This window comes from Triticum urartu, chromosome 5, assembly GCF_003073215.2.
Source record: "Triticum urartu cultivar G1812 chromosome 5, Tu2.1, whole genome shotgun sequence".
Lineage (NCBI taxonomy): Eukaryota > Viridiplantae > Streptophyta > Magnoliopsida > Poales > Poaceae > Triticum > Triticum urartu.
This window is the reverse complement of record NC_053026.1, coordinates 371,405,772-371,421,163: the sequence shown is the minus strand read 5'-3', so window position 1 is coordinate 371,421,163 and position 15,392 is coordinate 371,405,772. Positions and strand designations below refer to the sequence as shown.

Below are 15,392 nucleotides of genomic sequence, written 5' to 3'. Positions count from 1 at the left end.
CACCGACACTTAGGTCCTCCTCCTTTTCTTTTCTGCCATAATTTTTCTTTTATAGTTTCTATTCTAATTCATTTTCAAATAGCAAAAGACCTTTAAGAAAAATGAGACTTGGCCCGAAATTAGAGATGCAATTATATACAGTGCCACAAAAAGTTTGGACTTTATTTAAAGTAGTTTGCTATTTTAGAAATTATAAAAGGCATTTATACAATTTTTTAAGACATTGTTTTATTTATTTTTGAGCACCTAAACATTTTATAAGAATTTGGTTTCTTCACCAATAATATTTACGATTATTTTCCATAGTTTGCACATTTTAGTTTTGACATTTGAAAACTTTTATTTTTGACTTTATTTTAAAATTGAATTTGGACCAGATTCAAACCAATGTGAGTTTAACAACAGTAATCGTGGTGACATGGCATCATTAGCATATGATTAATGTACCTTAATTATCCGGGTGTTACATGATATCGATAGTACATTTAGGTAATTGTGAGAGCCAGGCAATCCAAAGAATGAATGTCAGATCCATAGATCCTCAGATGCAACAACCTCAAGAATGATCATTGGGTCATTGTAGTGGCCTTTGTACTGACCTTTCCATCCCGCAAGAGAACTCTTCTAGGTCCAGTGCGTGCAGTCAACTGATCTTAGCATCCAAGGCCATCCTCTTTCTTCACTCGCTGCCAACAGCCTCTCGGTGTCTTCCTTGTTGGGTTCCCTCAAGTACTCTGCCTCAAAGACATCAAGTACTTTTGTTAACCTTCGAACGTCCTCCAAGATTGTACCTTCTCCAATGCGGACATAGTTGTTAATGCATCAGCCGAACACCCATATGCTAGAACTCGAACAACCGTAATACACTTCATCAAAGGGCTCACACTTCATTTTTCTGCATGCATTCCTTCTAAGCTTGAACAAATCATCATACTTCTCCATGACTTTTGCAATGGTGAGAAAGAGACTTGTGTGCATACAAAAGCGGCGGCAAAAATACTTCTGTGGATAGGTCAGATTATGGTCAAAATAATATCTCATAATCTTGGCATGGCCCTCCGCCCTATCACGGTTGAGTTGTATGCGGCCAAAGTGCGATCCTCTCCTCAGCCGCCTAATATCATTGTTGAAAATCATGCCAACGACAATTTTGAAGTCATCATCATTATTCCTCCTCAGATGACGATGAGTCCTTGAAGATAGTCCTCAAAGATCATCTCTCTCGTCCTCTTCATCTTCAGTTGAAACAATTCAGTTCAATTCAATTGGACCAAACACGAGACAAAAAATCAAAAAAAAAATACTCACCTAGGCAAAACGTCGTACACTTGCAAGGCGGTGGAGGTCTACCAGCTAGCCGGCGGAGTTGAGCCCAAACTAGCGGGCGGCGGGGCGTGTGGATGGCCGGTTAAGGTGCGCAAGCACGGTGAGATGCTGGGTAGCCAACGAGGAAGAAGATCTGAGGCGGTTTCCGACGAATCGGTCGATGCGGCGGCGACGGTGTTTCAGCTCATCCCTGATGACGACGACGATGGCGGTGAATGGCTCGGACTTTGGTAGAAAGGCGGTTAGGGCCAAGGGAGGCGACGAGGTAGCGGCGGAGGCAGTGGACAGTCGATGACAGGTGTGTCGGCGCCGATGTAGTGGGGGTGACCGCTGGAAAAGTGGGCGCAATGTTTACTCGACCACCTCGAGGTCAAGTGATTTTAGGCGCCCGCGAGGCAAAGGAGTAAAACTTTTACTCCACTATTCGGTTTAATTTCGACTAGGTGCCAATTAGAGGAGTGAACTAAAAAGCCCTTAGCAGCCCCAATTTAGACTTGAGTTGGGATGGTCTCGTTAAGAAAGTTTGGACCAGACGGGTGACATACTGACATGCCATTTAAAATTGTAATCTTTCCTACTTATAAAGATTAGAGTTGGTGGTGAGTTCACATGTAGGTCCAACATTCTTTTGAAATAAACACACCAGCATCCCCAAATGTGAAACTAGCAATCTTCCAAAAGAGATATAAACAAATATACTTTACTTTTTGATGTTGTTTTTGAGATAGCTTACCAGGCTTGCTGCCTGGTAACAAATATACTTTACTCACATGTGAGATCTATCATAAATAAATAAATACACTATTTTTATGTGAGACCAACTTTTTTTTGTAGAAGGCACAAATAACAAGCACAAAATTGTGATTTCAACTCAAAATCGATCTTAATTTTAGTTTCTCTACCGTGCTCATTTAAAATTCTCTAACAATGCACGCCCCTCACCATATCTTTGATATCTTTACTAATCATAAATTATGCAACGGACACAGGATTAACGTTATTTGACCACCTCCTAAGCCAGTGGCTTCCTGGCAACGCACGAGTATCATGCTGATAGGAAATCCACACGATGTGTAGGTTTCTTCACCTACATCTGCGTTTGTACTCTCTTAAAAAAACATTTGAAGAGTTGGTTCTACTACATCTTTGTCCACCATCGAGACTTTGAAAAGTCAAAGTCAAGAAACCAATCGATCTAAAACAAAAGTGATGAAAATGACAAATAACTCGGTGGATAGTCCTAGTTCAGCTCAAAGCCTCCATTGCCGGCCGCATCTTCTGGTTGTGCTCTGCTCTTGCTCCACCCCCTCACTTCCAGCTATGGTTGGTACGGAGATGCTCGCGGCCGCGGCTGTGAGCCAGGTCGCCCGCAAGATCGGCGAAATCATCGGCGCCGCGCAGGGCGAGGTCACGCTGTGCTGCAGTTTCAGCGACGACCTGGAGAGCATAAAGGACACTCTGGTGTACCTAGAAGACCTGCTGAAAAATGCGGAGAGGAACTCCTTCGGAAGCGAGAGGGCGAATCTGCGGCACTGGCTCGCCCAGATCAAGTCCCTGGCCTTCGACATCGAAGACATGGTTGACGACTACTACTCTTCCAAGGAGCAGTTTGAAGGGAGCAGCAGCTATGCTCAGAAGGTAAAATAGTTTGGTCTGAGTAAATAGTTTCTTGTACGATTTGGACCAGATCTGAAGAGTTTCAACTCTTCTTCCCAGGAGTTATGATTTCGCCCACGAATTTCTGCAATAATTTCAACTCACTAACATCTTGTTATCCATGTTTGTCAATACTTGATTTTTCTAATCCAAATTCATAACATGTCTTAGTAGGTTTCCCTTTAAAAAGATATGTATTAGCAGTGCATGCCAGCAACACTGGTCGATGGCGCACATGATGCTGAGTAAATAGGCAATTTTTCGACTAATTTAATCCATAAATAGATGACCAGCATGGCATTGACAGAATTAGCAACATACTGATACTGATCTAAACGAGCACGTACTACGCAAACAGTAGACAGATCTACACATAATGCTAGTACTGCTAATACGGAAATAATCAGGAGGGATATACGTGTTATACCCTCCAGTAGGCCATGCAGAAGCCGCCGCGGTGGTGGCGGCAGCAGCGGTGTCCTCGGCGGCCTTCTGCCGGCCTTGAGCTTCTCGGCGGCGGCACGTTCGGCGTCGGTGGACATGGTGATGATGAGGGCGACGCAGACATAGAGGAAGCAGACGAACAGCAAGCAGTCGCGTAGTCGCTATCTTTTACCATAATATGCAGTGAATGTATAGAGCTCTCAACATATAGGTCTCCAAAATCTTGAGCATGTAAACTGGAGTGGGACAAGAACATTTTGTTTTAACTTGGCCAGATAGTAAAGAATTAATCATTGAGGGGCAGTGAGAAACAAGTTCTTGTTTGCCATGGTAAGGTACTGCTTACCAAGGATCGTGGTTCTTCCACTCCTGCCATAAGAAGCAACGAATTGTTATGCGATTGCAACTTTAACCCAACATTTTGGATTTTGGTTTTGTTATGGCATGTAGCACAAGCACTTCTTATCTGCCTTTTGCTAGTCACTCTGTGATGACATTTAGCAAGCTTACAGATTTTGTTATAGCAGCAAAGATGTTGATTTTTAAGTAAAACTGCTTATAAATTTTCAGGGATCATTGTTCTGCTCACTTTCCAATCCCGTGATTTCGAAAGTGAGCATGGTTCATAAGATGAAATCCAAGAGAGAGTTGTTGCAGACAAGGCAACACTTGCCAAATCAATATCATTTCATTTCACATATTAACTCAGTGGTGGATTTTGATGAGAAGCAGACAACATCATACAGAAATAGTGACATTATTCTTTTTGGGAGAGATAGAGACTTAGAAAATCTCATGGACATTATAATGCAGAAAAGTGTCGGTGAGATTTCCATTATTTCTATAGTAGGGCCCATGGGTCTTGGGAAAACAAGCCTTGCACAGCTAGTTTTCAATGATGCCAGAACAAAGGCATTCAGCTTCAGGATATGGGTTCATGTTTCCATGGGTAATGTCAGCCTTGAAAAAATCGGGAGGGATATAGTTTCACAAACTACCGAAAGGATTGAGGGAAATATGCAATTACAATCAATTAAGAATGCCGTTCAAACCATACTTAATAAGTATAGCTGCTTAATAGTATTAGACAACTTGTGGGGTAAAGATGAAGAAGTGAATGAGCTGAAGCAGATGTTGCTCACAGGTATACAGACAGAAAGCAAGATTGTAGTGACCACCCATAGCTATAAAGTTGCTGAGTTGGTGTCTACTGTTCCACCTTACAAGTTGTCTGCATTATCTGAAGATGATTGTTTGAGTATATTCTCACAAAGGGCAATGACTGGGCGTGGTGATCCACTGTTCAGGGAATACGGAGAAGAAATTGTTAGAAGGTGTGGCGGCACACCTTTGGTTGCTAACTTTCTTGGATCTGTGGTGAATGCTCAACGACAGAGGCGTGAGATCTGGAAAGCTGCCAAGGATAAAGATATGTGGAAGATAGAGGAAGATTATCCCGAAGACAAAATTTCACCACTATTTCCATCATTCAAGATAATATATTACAATATGCCTCACGAACTAAGATTATGCTTTGTATACTGTTCAATCTTCCCTAAAGGATCTGTCATGGACAAGAAAAAACTTATTCAGCAATGGATTGCACTTGACATGATTGAGTCCAGACATGGAACCTTACCTCTTGATGTAACTGCTGAGAAGTATATTGACGAACTTAAAGCAATATATTTCCTTCAAGTTATAGGAAGGCATCAAGTAAGTTCTTTGGAGCCATACCTTTGTTATTGCTTGTTATGTTCTATACTGTGATGCATGTACAAAATGGTGAATCTGACCACGTGCATCATCAATATTCTCCGTCATTCCAGAAATCAAACAACTCACAAGGGCCATTGTTTTATTAATATTTGTAGTTTTTTTTTTGTTGTGCGGAAATATTTGTAGCTTCTCATAAGCTTTGTGCAAATGGAATTACTGCAAAGAAAGCTTGCATAGGAACATCGTGTTTTATATGATAACTGATTCGAAATTTGCGACATTACTAAGGTTGGTTACTGTGAGGACATCTGAAACCAGCACGATTAAGGCATATATCGTGCTATTGAAAGCAATAGACTTTTTAAGCCGCATGGTAAATTTAGGACAAAAAAGATGACATCATCATCAACAACAACAACAACAACAAAGCCTTTAGTCCCAAACAAGTTGGGGTAGGCTAGAGGTGAAACCCATAAGATCTCGCAACCAACTCATGGCTCTGGCACATGGATAGCAAGCTTCCACGCACCCCTGTCCATAGCTAGCTCTTTGGTGATACTCCAATCCTTCAGGTCTCTCTTAACGGACTCCCCCCATGTCAAATTCGGTCTACCCCGCTCTCTCTTGACATTCTCCGCACGCTTTAGCCGTTCGCTATGCACTGGAGCTTCTGGAGGCCTGCGCTGAATATGCCCAAACCATCTCAGACGATGTTGGACAAGCTTCTCCTTAATTGGTGCTACCCCAACTCTATCTCGTATATCATCATTCCAGACTCGATCCTTCCTCGTGTGGCCACACATCCATCTCAACATACGCATCTCCGCCACACCTAACTGTTGAACATGTCGCCTTTTAGTCGGCCAACACTCCGCGCCATACAACATTGCGGGTTGAACCGCCGTCCTGTAGAACTTGCCTTTTAGCTTTTGTGGCACTCTCTTGTCATAGAGAATGCCAGAAGTTTGGCGCCACTTCATCCATCCGGCTTTGATTCGATGGTTCACATCTTCATCAATACCCCCATCCTCCTGCAACATTGACCCCAAATACCGAAAGGTGTCCTTCCGAGGTACCACCTAGCCATCAAGGCTAACCTCCTCCTCCTCACACCTAGTAGTACTAAAACCGCACATCATGTACTCGGTTTTAGTTCTACTAAGCCTAAACCCTTTCGATTCCAAGGTTTGTCTCCATAACTCTAACTTCCTATTTACCCCCGTCCGACTATCGTCAACTAGCACCACATCATCCGCAAAGAGCATACACCATGGGATATCTCCTTGTATATCCCTTGTGACCTCATCCATCACCAATGCAAAAAGATAAGGGCTCAAAGCTGACCCCTGATGCAGTCCTATCTTAATCGGGAAGTCATCGGTGTCGACATCACTTGTTCGAACACTTGTCACAACATTATCGTACATGTCCTTGATGAGGGTAATGTACTTTGCTGGGACTTTGTGTTTCTCCAAGGCCCACCACATGACATTCCGCGGTATCTTATCATAGGCCTTCTCCAAGTCAATGAACACCATATGCAAGTCCTTCTTTTGCTCCCTATATCTCTCCATAAGTTGTCGTACCAAGAAAATGGCTTCCATGGTCGACTTCCCAGGCATGAAACCAAACTGATTTTTGGTCACGCTTGTCATTCTTCTTAAGCGGTGCTCAATGACTCTCTCCCATAGCTTCATTGTATGGCTCATCAGCTTAATTCCACGGTAATTAGTACAACTCTGAACATCCCCCTTGTTCTTGAAGATTGGTACTAATATACTCCGTCTCCATTCTTCTGGCATCTTGTTTGCCTGAAAAATGAGGTTGAAAAGCTTGGTTAGCCATACTATCGCTATGTCCCCGAGACCTTTCCACACCTCAATGGGGATACAATCAGGGCCCATCGCCTTGCCTCCTTTCATCCTTTTTAAAGCCTCCTTCACCTCAGACTCCTGGATTCGCCGCACAAAACACATGCTGGTCTCATCAAAGGAGTCTCCCAGTTCAATGGTAGAACTCTCACTCTCCCCATTGAACAGCTTGTCGAAGTACTCCCGCCATCTATGCTTAATCTCCTCGTCCTTCACCAAGAGTTGGCCTGCTCCGTCCTTGATGCATTTGACTTGGCCAATATCCCTCGTCTTCCTCTCTCGGATCTTGGCCATCTTATAGATGTCCCTTTCACCTTCCTTCGTGCCTAACCGTTGGTAGAGGTCGTCATATGCCCGACCCCTTGCTTCACCAACAGCTCGCTTTGCGGCCTTCTTCGCCATCTTGTACTTCTCTATGTTGTCTGCACTCCTATCCAGGTATAGGCGTCTGAAGCCAAAAAAGATGACATCGATAAATTTTATTTTCTTGTTAGATTAAATCTCAAGATTATATTGATGAAGCATGATTTGGCATGAACCCCCAATAATATGCAACACAAACGTATGGTTTTAATATTTGCATCAAACGGACATGATATCAGTGTATTCAGATAAACCCTTACAAGCAAGTGTGAACTTATCTTCTGTTTATTCTTTGCTAAAATCAACTAAACATGTAACCGCACCAAGGCATGACTAAATTATGCCCAGAAATAATATTCATGAATTCCATAATAAGGTGGGAGTTTGTATATTTTTAAGTATGTAAACTAATTAACGTCCTCTACAGACTGCTGGAGAAATATTCAATGCATCAGAGGAAATGCTCTGCATGCATGATTTGGCACATGATCTTGCTAGGTCAGTTGCTGGTGAAGATATCCTTGTGATTTTGGACACGGAGAATGATCGCCATAATAGATTTTGTGATTATCGTTACGCACAGGTGTCAGCTTCAAGCTTACAGTCAATAGATAGCAAGGCTTGGCCTTCCAAGGCAAGGTCACTCATTTTCAAGACTAGTGGTACAGAATTGGAAGATGTCAGCAAAGTTTTTTCAGTTAACAAGTATCTGCGTGTTCTGGATCTCAGTGAATGTTCTGTTAATGAGATACCTGCTCCTGTTTTTCAGCTTAAACAGCTGAGGTATCTTGATGCTTCCACTTTGTCCATTACAACACTCCCTCCTCAAATTAGTAGCTTTAATAAGCTACAAGCATTGGATCTTTCAGAAACTGAACTCATGGAATTGCCATCCTTCCTCAGCAACTTAAAGGGCCTGAATTATTTGAATCTCCAAGGTTGCCAGAAACTTCAGGAATTGAAAAGCCTTGATTTGCTGCATGACTTACATTACCTAAACCTCTCATGCTGTCCTGAAGTTAGAAGCTTCCCTGAATCTATTGAAAACCTCACCAAACTTCGTTTCTTGAACCTGTCACGGTGTTCTAAGCTTCCGACATTACCTAATAGACTACTGCAATCATTTGCTAGCCTTTGTTCTCTTGTAGATCTGAACTTAAGTGGTTTCGAGTTCCAAATGCTGCCTGAGTTTTTTGGCAACATTTGTTCACTTCAATATCTGAATCTATCAGAATGTTCTAAACTTGAGGAGCTCCCCCAATCATTTGGTCAGCTTGCATATTTGAAAGCCCTAAATCTTTCATCTTGTCCTGATCTTAAAATTCTTGGTTCCTTTGAACGCCTTACTTCTCTTCAGTTTCTGAATCTCTCAAACTGCACTAGTCTTGAATATCTGCCACTGTGCCTTAAAAAGCTCCAAAATCTCGACGTTTCTGGGTGCCAGGATGGTAATCCTGTTCTAGCAGCTCTGGGAGTTCGCCATCTCACCAACTTTCAGAGCAAGCTGAGCAGCTCAGATTAAGTATTGATATCTCAGAGATCATTCTGGAGGAGCCTGCGATTGGAGATCTGAAAGGAAAGAAGATATTGGCATCTGCTTCGCACTTGGATGTAGTGCCTGAAGTTATTACTAAGGTACATTCCTTGTCATGTATGTTTCCTAGATTAAACTAACAAGTGTGTACTGTTTCCTTCCAATTTGTGTTTTACAATGACCCTTGTTTTAGTTCTGCTATAGATTGAGTTCCTGAAGGGGAGCCTTGGCGCAGTGGTAAAGCTGCTGCCTTGTTAGTTTAATCTGAGCTGCTCAGGTCCTTGTTAGTTCAAGTCCTGGAAACAGCCTCTTGCAGAAATGTAGGAAAAGGCTGCGTACAATAGACCCAAAGTGGTCGGACCCTTCCCCGGATCCCGCGCAAGCGGGAGCTACATGCACTGGGCTGCCCTTTTTTAAATATAGTTTGAGTTCCTGATGATATACCCAAAGTGGTCGGACCCTTCCCCAGACCCTGCGCAAGCGGGAGCTACATGCACCGGGCTGCCTTTTTTTAATATAGATTGAGTTCCTGATGATGTACAAAATTATTATGCAAATTTGAACCACTGTTGTCAGTAGCAATTAAAAATGCTGAAAAAGTGATACCTTTGTGTATTTTTTAACGCCTTTGTGTTGTTGTTAGTTGTACTCAAACTGGAATTGATTTCTTCATTGAAGTAATCTCATTGGGTACCTCAACATGCATCGCAGTCACTTTCCACTAGTTCACTACATAGGTCACGGAGAATACCTAGAGGTCTGCATCTTACAAATTCAAATGGGGCAGTCAATTATTTTCGATAAAATGGTGTCCTTCTAATTATTCCAATGTCCTTATTTCTTGTTGTAGCCAAATGAAGCTGGAGATACACCACTTATTCCAGGGTGCCGGTTCCCATTGTCTTCATCTCATTCTTCTTTCTTTGCATCAAGCTCAAGGGCACCGTTGGCATATTTCTCATCTTCAGATGTTTCAAAGAACAATAATTTGATGTCGAATGGAGAGATAACAGGTATATCTAATACTTTAGATAATTTTACTCACAATTCAAACATCTGAATAAGAGGTTCAGAGTCGTAGCTTTAAAATACCATAACAAGGAGGAAAGGTAACCCTCTGGTTAAAAAAAAACCGGACTTGCTTACCATAACCAAGAGAAGTATAAAAGATCAATACTAGGTTAATTCATAACCATAATAACCTCATGTATGTGTCTACGTGTGAGTTTTGATAGGTACTCAATCCAATGAAAAATGCCAAGAACCTCAGGACCTCATAAAAGATGTGCTGATTACTGAAGAAAACATATGCTCATTGGACACACCGGTTCATGTGCATGAAGCGGACAACATAGAAGGCAACGATGACGGCCACATAATCAAATATAATGGAGTATATCAGCACAACATACGATGTAACGGGCCAAATCAAGGGGTTGTCGTACAGCAGTCCAACTGATTGAATGTTCTCTCAGTAAGGTGTTAATGATGTGGATTTGTCATGATCGGCCCTCTCAGCTTGGTTGGGTTTCCATGGTTATCGGTGATGAGATTGGCCATGAATCAGTGGTTAGGAGAGATTGTTGCCTAACTACGTCATGCTGCTCTGCCTGTTTTGATTATGTGTAGGCAAAGCTTGATGGTTCGGTCAGTGTGCCCGGTGAGGTGTTATTTCAAGTTTGGGTCGTGTCTTCACTACTTCTAACCCATCGAGGTTCGCCATCAATGATGTATCATCTGTTAGATGGTTGCCTGAAATGTACCTCTATTTTGATTTTTAGCAGACTAATGATTTACTCTATATAGCTTTGCTTGAGAAGAACGCTGAGTTCTCCTTCAAAACTTGATCCATAGATTTGGCAACTTGACATTGATCTCTTTCCAAAAATACGTATCAAAACCAATTGGTTAAGTAGCAAATTAATGAGTTAGCTACTTGTTATTGAGTTGAGCTACACACACTAAATCCTTCTTGTAAGTACTACCTTTGTACCAAAATAGGAGATGTTTTTGTAGGCTATATTTTGATACGGAGGAAGTACATTATTTAGCAGTTAATTTGCCCTTATAGATAACCACCTATGATATTGTATGTCTTTACATTTGAAGTTATTGATACACTATGTAGTGGTATAAATAAGAAAAACTAACAAAACAAAACCTTGAACACACGGTTGGTCAAGGGCAACCGTGTAAAACCCTAACAACGGAATGTCTAGCTAAGGTAAGTATGGAGCACAAACCGATTTCACAGACCTAAAGCAGACCCAAACATAAGTGGCCCCTAAGAGCATCTACAGCCGGATTGGGCAAATACGACCCCTCAAACAGCTGCGGACGCGCCTGGGCACTGACCGGGCACGCCTCATATTTCGTCTTCCACACTCGCGTCCCTCATATTCTAAACCTCGAAATCATCGAAATCATGCTATTCATGCAACGCTGCGTAAAACACATGATTATAGCGCAGTTCATCGGATTAGACGGAGTTCAACGGCGGACAGTGCAAATCCATACTACAAACATAGATAAAATATAAGCAGAACGAGGAAGGGCGGAGGACGCCGGGCGCTGACGAAGTGGATCCGCCGCTGCCGGATCCGCCTTGGTCGACGACCGAACGCCTCAATACGATGCCGAGGATGACCTTCTCCACATCGTCGGGGTCCGCTTCGCGTAGCAGGCTAGACCAGTCGTCGTCGGAGCCGGAGTCCCCACCGGAGGCAGCGCTGCTTCGGTCGCCGGCCATCGGATGAGTTTGGAGGGGATCAGAAGTGGAGTGGACAGAGAGGAGAGTGAAGTGGAGTTCGAATTGACTGCGGTCTAGGGTTTTTCGGACGACGATATTTGTGGGGCAGACGTGGGCCAAGCTGGGCCAAGTCGACGTGGCGGGCGCGCCCGGACCGCCCCATATCCGCCTCATATTTTGGCTAGATATGGGGGGTGCCGGTGAGCCCGGGCGTTTGAGGCGGTTTGAGAGGCCCGTCTAGGTCCAAATTTCATGACCGGGCAGCAACCAGGCGGCCTGTCCGGGCGTTTGAGACGGGTTTGAGGGGTCCAGTTGTAGATGCTCTAAGGTAGCGTGTGAGAGCATCTCCAGCGCGGATCCTCAAAACCGGATGCAGCTATATGGACACAATTTGTCATCCAACGTGGTACCACGCCGGTCCACGAACGGGTCTGGTTGTCCAAATTCCCGTAAACCGGATGCAAACCAAGGGGCTTTGCGGACGTCTGGACTGACGCAACATACGCGCGCCCCAAAACCCTCTCCGCACGAAGGGGTGGCCGCGTAGTCATGCCAGCCAGCCCGCTCCAGAGCTAACGTGACTCCACACGTCATTGATGTCGGTCAGAGCGACACAACCGGATGAGCGGGCGTCGCCGTTTCTATGCCGATGCGACGACCAAGAAGCCTACTCCGGATGGTGCACCACATTGAAGCCGACTTCCCTTTCGTTCATCTGGTTGCGCCTATTTAAGCACGGCTCTGACGATGTCTACACCACACCGCATCACTCCTCTCCACTCCGGCGTCGTCCACACGACACAGTGCACACTGCACCACCTCACAACGTGTTGAAGTTGTGGTTCTCTACGGCAGCATGCAGCGGCTCTGAATCTCCTTCCAGTGTAGATCTTGGTGTTGTTGTCTCTGCTCTCTGGGGCCCTCGACCTCCACGGCGGCTGGCTCCTCTGAGAACAAGGAGATCATCATCTCCTCAGGCAACAAGGAGATCATCATCTCCTCAGGCAACAAGGAGGAGAAGCCGCCGCGCCTCCTCGCGGAGGCTGCGGTCCCGGATGAGGGGCCTGGCACGACAAGGCTGTGAATGAGGAGGTGCCGCCGAGAATGTGCGCAGGCACGTCCTCCACTACCTTGGTGACCGCGACAGCAGTGGCTCCTCGTCGTCGTGGAGAATCGTGGCAACTGTGGAGAGGGTGGCCAGAGAGGTCAACGTTCGTGAAGTCCGACTAAGCGCTATATGTCGCGAACTCGTCGTCTGTCATAGCGGCCTCAGTGAGGACGAATGGCTTCTGATCCTTGTCGTTCGAGGAGATAGGCTCCAACTTCATGTTAGAGGGGGTCATGTACGTCGAGGGGGCCTGCAAACCGTGGGCGACGACACCATGATCTAGACCTCCTCCCGTATCGAGGAGCGCATTTGTAGCGACCCGACCTCAGACGGTCAAGTCTCTGTGCTTCAGTGTCATCCTTGGATCGGTAATGCTGACACACCCAGTACTTCGAAGGATTTATAACAGAGTAGCAATCACACACTTATTACAACGAATGTCTCAAAAGAGAACTTATTACAATAAATATGGTTTAAGGCCATCTAAATACGATAACAGCGGAAGGCTTGGAAGATAAAGCGAGTCCAGCAACTCCAACGGCATAGCTGAGTGCATGACAAACGACCTACGGCATCTTACTCGTCGTCTGAAAAGTCTGCAACATGATACGTTGCAGCCTGAGAACGGGTCAGCACATGGAATATGCTGACAATATAACACAGTAGAGTAATGAACAGATAAATGCTATCACTACATGCAATATGGCTGGTGGAGGCTCTATGGTTATATTGTTTTTGCGAAAAGCCAAATTTTCCCTACAACAAAGAATACATTTTATTTAACTATCATGGTAGTTAAAATAGCATTGAGAAGGTTCCTCCAACTCAATCCCAATTAAAGTAATCATTAACCCAACAAATTAATTTAGAGTGATGAGATCAAATCAATAATTCAAGTACTAGATACTCAAGATGTCCATAACCGGGGACACGGCTAACCATGATTAGTTTATACACTCTGCAGAGGTTTGCACACTTTTCCCCACAAGACTCAATCTCCTCCGTTGGAGTTCTCGCACTACAAGGTGTTTGAGAAACAGATGACCGAGACACAGTCTTTCAGAACCATTAACTCTTTACTCTGGGTGGACCGTTACACCTACTTTCCCCTACATTTGCTAGCCCATCACTGAAAGAGGTCACACAACATACTCAACTATGCCAGAACCCATAATGGCTTGTGGCTGCACACGGAAGTTTCTAGCATGAATAATCTTATGATCCATTTGAGCCTGGGTGGCGGACCATAGGATGATCACACGGGTACTCCGGGATATCCTAGCTAGGACAACACTGGATTCTCCAGGTGCCCACAAGCAATCCACCCAGATGTGTATTAAAGTTGTCACCTTAAGTTGAACCATTAATTAACAATCTCACATCTGTCATGGATACACTCAAACCCAATCCATGTCTACGAGCATAGCATAGCAATATAAGCATAACGTAGAAGTAACTCCCAAGGGTTTGATAATAAAAGGGAAATAGGTTCCTACCTCATCAACTACTTCCCAAACCCACATGTTAAGAGATCCTACTCATGCAATGTGTGAGGGTTGTAACTAACGCATAAAACTGGGTAATCAAAGGGGTATGATCAAAGTGTTACTTGCCTTGCTGACGATATGCAAATCCTAGAGACTCGTAGTAGCACGCTTCGCACTCTAGGAATTCTATCGCAAACAAACAATAGCATACATATGCAATCAAGCAAAGATGCATAGGTAAATCTCAAATAAGATATAACCAGAAAGTTCAGCTGAAGAACTCCGGTTTGCAAAAAGAATCAAAACAAACGGAGCAACGAAACTCAAACTGCGAAAGAAACAAGATCCGATTACTAATCTGGGCTAAAGTCAAATTTTAGAGTACCAAAATCTTGTTTAAGTTGGTTAAACAGAAAGAGGGCTTCGAGACGAAGATCTAGGCGCTTGTTTCACCCGATTCAGATAAACGAGCGAAAAGATATACTAGAACGAAGATTAGGGCAGAAATCGCGATCGAAAATAATCATGGAAAAACCCTGGAAAATAAAACAAGACGAACAGGCTAATGAACGAACGTTCGTTGTCTGCGGCTAACTGACTAACAACGTTCATTAAAACGAACGTACGGACGAACGTCTGCTATTTAACCGAACTGAAAAAACCGAAACGGAACCGATCTTAAAACAAACAAAAAACGAGAGCTAGGGTTTCGAACGAAAAAAACCGAGCGGCTTTCTAACGAAAACCGGCGGCGGCGGGCGGCTACCTCGGCAAGGTTCGGTGGGGTCGGGGCGGCTCCGGCGGGGTTGGCGGCGGCGGCGGCGAGCGGATCCGGGGGCGGGGCGGCGGAATGGGGCGGCGGCGGCTGGCGGTGGCGGCGCGGCACGGAAATCGAGGCGGGGCACGGCGGCTGGCTAGGGTTTCGGCGGCGGGTTTGGCGGGTCAGGTGGGCTGGCGGGGTGGCTTATAAAGGCCGGCCGGGTCAGAGTCCAGGTTGGACACGGCCCGGTTAGGTCGGTAACTTTTTTTTATATAAATCCTGACGTGGAAAAACAAATAAAAGAAATACTAAACAGACTCCAAAAACCCCGAAATAAATTTTCACGGTCCTCTAATAATATTTCGAACAGAGTGA

At 44.4% G+C, this 15,392-nt stretch overlaps 1 pseudogene; it reads left to right on the top strand.

The window, feature by feature from the left end:
- Nucleotides 1-2,532: 2,532 nt before the first annotated feature.
- On the top strand, nucleotides 2,533-11,013 carry LOC125509101 (annotated as a pseudogene).
- Nucleotides 11,014-15,392: the final 4,379 nt, after the last annotated feature.